General features: G+C 32.3%; 1 pseudogene; it reads right to left on the bottom strand.

The window, feature by feature from the left end:
- Positions 1–4,236: 4,236 nt before the first annotated feature.
- Positions 4,237–4,355, bottom strand: LOC120583555 (uncharacterized; annotated as a pseudogene).
- Between the last annotated feature and the right edge of the window lie 3,502 nt (positions 4,356–7,857).

Here is a 7,857-nt window from a genome sequence, read left to right as displayed (position 1 = left end):
GAAGAACACAGTAAAAATATATATGGTTAGAGAAGTAAGATTACAGAAAACAATTTGTGAACAAATGCATTATATATGATAGCGATCCCTTGAGACATAATGAGATAGCCTTGAATTTGACTTTTGAGAAATATATTAAAGTAAAGGCTAAGTTACTTTAACAAAGTAAATAAAATGGAAGTTTATCTCCTTTTCAAGTTCTTTCTATCTATCCATGCTTGCAGAGCAAGTGCTATGAAACACTGTCATATAGTAGCCTAGGCTAATTCTATATTTCTAAATGATCTCCTAGAGTGTTGATTTTGTCTACATGGTTAAATCTAGATTGCTGCAGTATCCATATACTGATTTGTGGGAATATGGAAAAATAAATCTAGGGCAATTAATTTACTTTTAAGCAAGTCATAAGGAAGTCACATATATTACCATGCTCACATACCATGAGTCAATATTTAATGACATGGCCCTACAAGCTACAAGGGAGGCTGGAAAATATGTTCCCAAGTGGGTAGTTATATGCTCAGCTAATTCTTTTATTTTGCAGTAGTGGGAATAATGAGGCCTACTAGAAATAGACAAACCTGGTTCTAATTATCTAAGGGCATGGACCTATGTGCATAGTTGCATAGTGATAAGAATATTTTCTTACAAATGCAGAATGCCCATTGAGATTAAATCATTGTCAAATATATGTATATAACATGACAAAATTTTAATAGCAAATGTAGATTTGCTAGTTGTGTTATTTCTGTTTGAAATGCTTAAGGAAGGTATAATTTATCATGGGGAAGGTAATCTTAAGGGAAACCCAAGAGTTGTGATAATTTCTGCTCTGTTACATTATCATTTGTAATTATACTACATCCACAGAGATCTTTGGAAATAAAAGGAAAATGGGTTTTGCAGAACAATTTGCAAATATTATTTCTGCCTCCATTATTTCAAAGTTGTTTGAGTGAGTTTCTTAGTCTCTCTGTATCTCACTTTCCCATATGTAAATAAGAGAACATATTTCCGATATATTTTCTGGAGATTAAATGAGAAAACATATGTGAAACTACCTAGAATATGTTTGACATTCAGCATTTGTTATGTGGATGGTTAAATTAGATAACTGAGGATCTCTAGTTGGGTTTTATATTGTGTACTATAGTAACCATAAGTGTATTTTACATCAAGAAAGAGATCAGATTATATGTCTTGCAGGTCATGATAAAAACTTTGGACTTTATTTTTGGACCAGTAAGAAATCACTGAAGAGTTTGAAGAAGAGCAATTACAAGATTATTTTTTCATATTTTACAAAGCTGCTATGTGCAGAGAAATTTAGAAATATTCTAAACTAAATTAAAATAAAAATATAATTTATCAAAATTTGTGCGACGTAGCACAAACAGTACTTAAAGAGAAGTTTACAGCATTTCTAATATATAGCATATATTAGAAAATAAGAAAGCTCTAAAATCAATAATTTAAGTTTCCACCTCATGAAACTAGAAAAAAGAGAGCATATTAAACCCAAAATAAACAGAAGAAAATAAATGATAAAAAACAGAGCAGAAATTAATGAAATTGAAAATAAGAAATAAATAGGAAAAAAGTAAAACCAAAAGCTGTTTTTTTTCAAAGGTCAATAGAATCGATAAGTCTCTAGGCAGTCTAAGAAGAAAAGAGAGTTTATAAATTACTAATATCATAAATGAAAGAAAGGATATCACTACAGATCTCATGGAAATGAAAAGAATAATAAACAAATACTATGAAAATAATCAATGCTCACACATTTGATAATCTAGAGAAAAAGGACCAATTCCTAAAAGACACAATCTTTGTAGGATTGGAAGCAGAGGAAATACTTTCTCATTCTATAAGACCAGCATTGTCCTAGTATCAAAATCAGGCAAAGACATTACAAAAAAGCAACTACAGACCAATATTTCTCATGAATATCAATGCAAATATGCTCAACAAAATATGAGCAAATCAAATATAACAATATAAAGAAAATTTTACCTAACCAAATGGGAAGTGTCTCAAATATGCAAGTCTGATTTAATATTTGGAAATCACCTCAATAGTCTAAAAAAGAAAAATCACATGATCATATAAATAGGTGTAGAAAAAGAACTTGGTAACATCTACCTATTTATAATTAAAACTCAGTAAACTAAGAATAGAGGGGAACTTCCTCAACTTGGTAATGAACATCTATTAAAAACTTACATCGAACATACTGAATGGAGAGAAGCTTTTCCACTAATATATAAAAAAAAGCAAAGATGTCTCCTCTTGCCACTTTTTTTTAACATCATGCTAAAATTTCTAGCTAATGTAATAAGAGAGAAACAGAAAATAAAAAAGATGCAGATTGGAGAGGAAGAATTAAAATTGTCTTATTTTACAGATGAAATAATCATCTATGTAGAAAATCTGAAAGAATTGTCAAAAAAAAAAAACCTTCTGGAACTAATAAGAGATCACAGTAAATTTTCAAGATATAAGATTAATATACAAAAGTCAGTTGCTTTTCTATATACTGTTAATAAATAAGTAGAATTTAAAATTTAAAATGAATAAAATGTATATTAACACCACCCCAAAATAAAATGCCTAGCTATAAATTTAACAAAATATATTTAAGATATATGAGAGGAAAACTACAAAACTCTGATGGACAAGATCAGAGAGCTATATTAATGGAGGCATATCCACATTCATGTATGAAAAAACTGAATATTGTCAAAGTGTCATTTCTTCCCAAGTTGATGTATTGATTCAATAAAATCTATATCAGAGTCCCAGCAAGTTATTTCATGGATATTGACAAACTGATTCTAAAGTTTATATGAAGAGGCAAAAGACCCAGAATGGCCAACACAAGATAGAAGGAGAACAAAGTTGGAGGACTGACATTACTCATATTCAAGACTTACTATAAAGCTGCAGTAATCGAGACAGTGTTATATTGGTGAAAGAACAGACAGATCAATGTAACTGAATAAAGAACATAGGAATATGAAACAATGTAAATACAGTCTTTGACAAAGGAGCAAAGGCAATACTATAGAGCAAAGATAGTCTTAACAAATTGTTCCGGAACAACTGTACATGCACATGCCTAAAAAAATAAATAATCCAGACACAGACCTTATACCCTTCACAAATATTAACTCAAAATAGATCATAGACCTAAATGAAAAATGCAAAGCTTTAAAACTCCTAGATGATAGCATAAGAGAACCTAGATGACTTTTACTGTGGCGATGACTTTTTAGATACATTACTAAAGCCACGTCCATGAAAGAAAAAATTGGTAAGCTAGACTTTATTAAAATTAAAAACTCTGTTCTACGAAAGATGACCAAGATAATGAGCAAATACGCCACAGATTGGGAAAAAAAAAATATTTGTAAAAGACACATCTGATAAAGGACTGCTATCCAACCTATACAAAGGATTTAAGAAAACTCAATTAAGAAACGGCTCAACGATCTAAATAGACTTCTTACCAAAGAATATATACAGATGGCAAATAAGCATCAAAAAGATGCTCCACATCATGTGTCATCAAGGAAATACAAATTAAAACAACACTGAATTATCATTACATATCTATTAGAATGGCTAAAATTTGGAACACTTCTTGTAAATTGCCGGTGAAGATATGGAGTAATAGGAACTCTTGGCACAGCCACTTTAGAAGACAGTTTGGCAGATTTCTTACAAAACTAAATCTACTCTTACCATACAATCCAAAAATCACCTCTCGCCAAAGGAGTTGAAAACTTATGTCCATACAATAACCGGAACATATATGTTTATAGCTCTGCTATTTATAATACCCATTACTTGGAAGAAACCAAGATGTTCTTCAGTAGGTGAATGGAAAATAAACTGTATCATATTCTGACAATGGAATATTTTTCACAACTCAAAGAAATGAACTATCAAGCAATGGAAAAACATGGAGGAAACTTAAGTAAATATTACTAAGTGAAAGAAGCCAGTATCAAAAGGCTATATACCATATGATTCTGATAGTATGTTATTGTGGAGAAGGCAAAACTGAGGAGACAGTTGAAAGATCAGTGGTTGCTAGAGTTGTTGCTGGTGGGGAGATAGGGAAAGATTAATGGCACAGAGGATTTTTTTTTTTTTTTAGGCGAGGCAACTGTTGGTTGACCTCACAGATTGCAAGGACCTTGTCAGTTTACAAACCCTTATTTTTTATTTTTACGCCTACAGTACCTGATCTTCCTAGGTGGTCTCCCATCCAAGTACTAACCAGGCCTGACCCTGCTTATCTTCCAAGATCAGATGGGATCAGGTTTGTTCAGGGTGGCATGGCTGTAGACTACAGAGGATTTTTAAGGTGATAAGAATATTCTATGATGCTATAATGGTAGACATGTGTCATTATATGTTTGTCTATACCTATAGCATGTACAACACCCAGAGTGAACTGTAAAGTAAACTATGGACTTTAGGCGGTAATGTGTCAATATTGGTTCATCGGTTATAACAAATGTGTGACTCTGGTGGAGGATGTTGAGTGGTGGAAGCTATACCTGCGCAGTGTCAGGGAGAATATGGAAAGTTTCTGTACTTTCCTCTAATCTTCTATGAATCTAAAACTACTCTAAAAAATGAAGTCTTTACACACACACACATACACATACGCACACCATACAATTCCATTTATACGAAGTTCAAAACTATTCCAGGGCACTGCAAAACGATATTGATTACCTTTTGTGAAGAGGACTGGGATAGTGGTTGAGAAGAGTCACAAGTGATTCTCTTGAGAAGAGGTTATGTTGCACTTCTTGACCTGCTGGTAGTTTTCTGAGTTAGTTCATTTTATGATTCATGGAGTTTTACCTTTAAAATGTCTCCACCTGGGAAAGAGAGAGAGAGAAGAGAGAGAGAGAGAGAGAGAGAGAGAGAGAGAAGAGAGAGAGGAGAGGAGAGAAGGAAGGCAGACAGACCTGACCCCAGAGTCCCTGCTCTTACTTTACTCTCTCCAAGTAGCAACTATTTTTTAACTCTTATTCTTGATTATAACCTAAGATTTCAGGCTTTAAATTTAAAGCATGATTACACATGGTAGAAAGCTATTAGTGAGAGATCCATGATGAAATCAAGGTCACAGGATATAAAAAATAAATATAAATGAACTAAATGTTATCTTGACCAAGAATCAATGCATACATAGGAAAATGTACTTATTTTAATTTCTAGTGAATCTGGAAAATGTGGCATCACAGGCAATTTAAGATATACAGAATATTACTTACCACAATCACATTCCCATTACACTAATTTTTATTGTGGAACATGAGTTTATGTTATTTATTTTGGAAAAAAAGAGTTTAATTGTAATGAAAGAAAATAATGTTAGTATTCATTTGAAAGTGTGAACATTTCATATCAACTATACAGAAATTTCAATAGGGATTTCAAAAGTCATATATTAGGGAATTTTAAGTGCAATAAATTTAGTAAAATGAAGTTTCCATGTTTTACTAGCAAGTCTTCCTCATCTTCACAAAGTACTTAGCGGTGTTCATGTTCTTTTCCTGTAGCTACAAATAATCTTCAGTAAAACTTGATAAAAGACCTCATCGTAGTCTAATGCTGACACTTATGTAATTAAGTATGTCTGTGTGCCTTTTAATGACTCATTTCATGGGAAAATAATCATTCTCTGAAACTTCCTGGAGAAAGTACAAAATTTCTTTTATTGTAAGGAGAGAGAAATCTATTTAAGACCTATTTTATTAAAGGGGAGTGAGGATAAAATGACCCTTGAAAATTTTCACCTCTGAAGATGTCTATATATTGTTTGACATTTTCTTGACTGTAGGTTATTGAGATATAATGTGGAAACTTGGCAAAAGATGCATAGATTTTTTTTTTTTCTAAATTGTATTTTTATTGAACTTCACACTTTGTGTCAAACAGCTGGAGGCTAGAAGAAGGATCTACAGCCTTAACAAAGAATGGCTCTGATGTGACCTTGACTTTTAGGCTCTATCAAATAGCAAAATAATGAATTATTATGGGCAATAGAAGAGAATAGTGGTTATTAAAAGAAGAAAGAGTCTTTTTATCTCATCTACAAGAGCTTTAATTCTGAAAAGCATTTTACCATGTACAGCAAGAAGTCCTATGGAGAATCAAATCACAGAACATGGTCATATTTGTTAATGTGCAGTTCTAAGATATGTCTATAGTCAAGCATAATAGAGATTCTAAATATTTATTTAAGAACTCTCATTTTCCCATAGATTCTTCTTATTTACAATATATCTGGGATGCCCTTAAAGCTACTAGCAATCATCCACTATGATCAACCATAGCCCATCTCTGTTTATAACTTTATGTAGCCAGAAAGAAAAACATTTTTTCTCACCAAAGTTTTCTTCCTAAACTTTGCCATTACTTTAATTGTCCAACTTTATATACTATCATGACTCTAACCCAATGCAATATCATTGTGCAGTTATCTTTTAAACAATAGACTACAGTAAATTTTATGCAACCTTACATAAATTTTTATGTAAATTTTAGGTAAGAAGACTAGAAATAGTATGTTACATATTTGGATTATAAATGATGTAGTAAAAGAAAACATGGTTTGAGGCAACATTTGGCTGATTCCAGAGCCAATGTTTTTCTAGTACCTGACTCTCAAGCCACTTTCCTTTTAGAGTATTAAATGAATGAATGAATGAATGAATGAATGAAAGAGTAACAACACCTCTCACCAACTGCTAATAGTACACATAAATTACGTTCCTTTTGTGACCATCTATTTGTGACATAGTTAATCTTAGGAGTACCATCCATCTTGAGAAATGGGTTAAACTAAGTGCTTTTGGTGGTCACAATCTCATTATTCAGTTCATACATTAAAAATAAATAAATAGACCGGCCCTTAAGGACAGTGACTCAAGATGGCAGCTGGAATGAGCTTTGGAGTAAAATCCCTCATGCTGGAAGAACTTAAAGAAGGCCAGAAAAGAACAGGATATAGCAAGGTTAGTTGGGGTGTAGAAGATGACAGATATGACACAAGGTATATAGGGATGCTAATTAGTCCTCCAAGAAAAATTTATGAAAACTGAAGATGCAGCCTTAAATGGAATGTGGATCTAAATATTCAGAAGCATCTTCCTTGTAAGATTTATAAAAATAATACAAAATGAGTTAATAGTTCTAATGAAGTAGGGAAATCAAGAGCCATATCAGCGTTAACAAAATAGCAGAATTCATATAGCATCAAAGTTGTCCTACAAGAGCTTCAGTACCTAAGAGTGTGGAAAGAAAATATAAAACTCCCTTGGCCACCTGAATGACAGTGTTACAGCAATTAATCAGGAAAAATAAAAACAAAAAAAAAAACAAAAAAACAAACAGCTCTCTCCTCCCCATCTATTTGATTTAAGCAGTCTTCATTTTCCACAGTAGTAAATCATCTAGATGTGTCTTATAGACTTTAAAGTACTGGAAAAGAAACTCCAATTTAAAGCAATTAATCTTAAAATACTATAAATGATACTACTCATTTGAGATATATAAGTTGTGCTATAACAAATAAGTATAACCACTGTTCACTTGGTTAAAATTCTAGGATCATGAAAAAACATTTAAATTGTGTTTTTTTTTTTTTATCATAACTGGTGGGGCATATTTAACTCAAATGTGAAAAGACACATCACACAATCACCTTGCTGATTATATAGCCTGAGGTCTCTGCTTTCTTTCCTATCACCTCCACCTGCCTCCTCTGCCTCTCTTCCTTGCCTTCCCTGCAGTGTCTTCCAGCTTGTTGGGGTGGTTTTTTGATGTGAA

The sequence above is a fragment of the Pteropus medius genome, unplaced genomic scaffold (assembly GCF_902729225.1).
Source record: "Pteropus medius unplaced genomic scaffold, Ma_sr-lr_union100, whole genome shotgun sequence".
NCBI lineage: Eukaryota > Metazoa > Chordata > Mammalia > Chiroptera > Pteropodidae > Pteropus > Pteropus medius.
The sequence above is the reverse complement of the archived record's forward strand: the minus strand, read 5'-3'. Positions and strand labels throughout refer to the sequence as shown.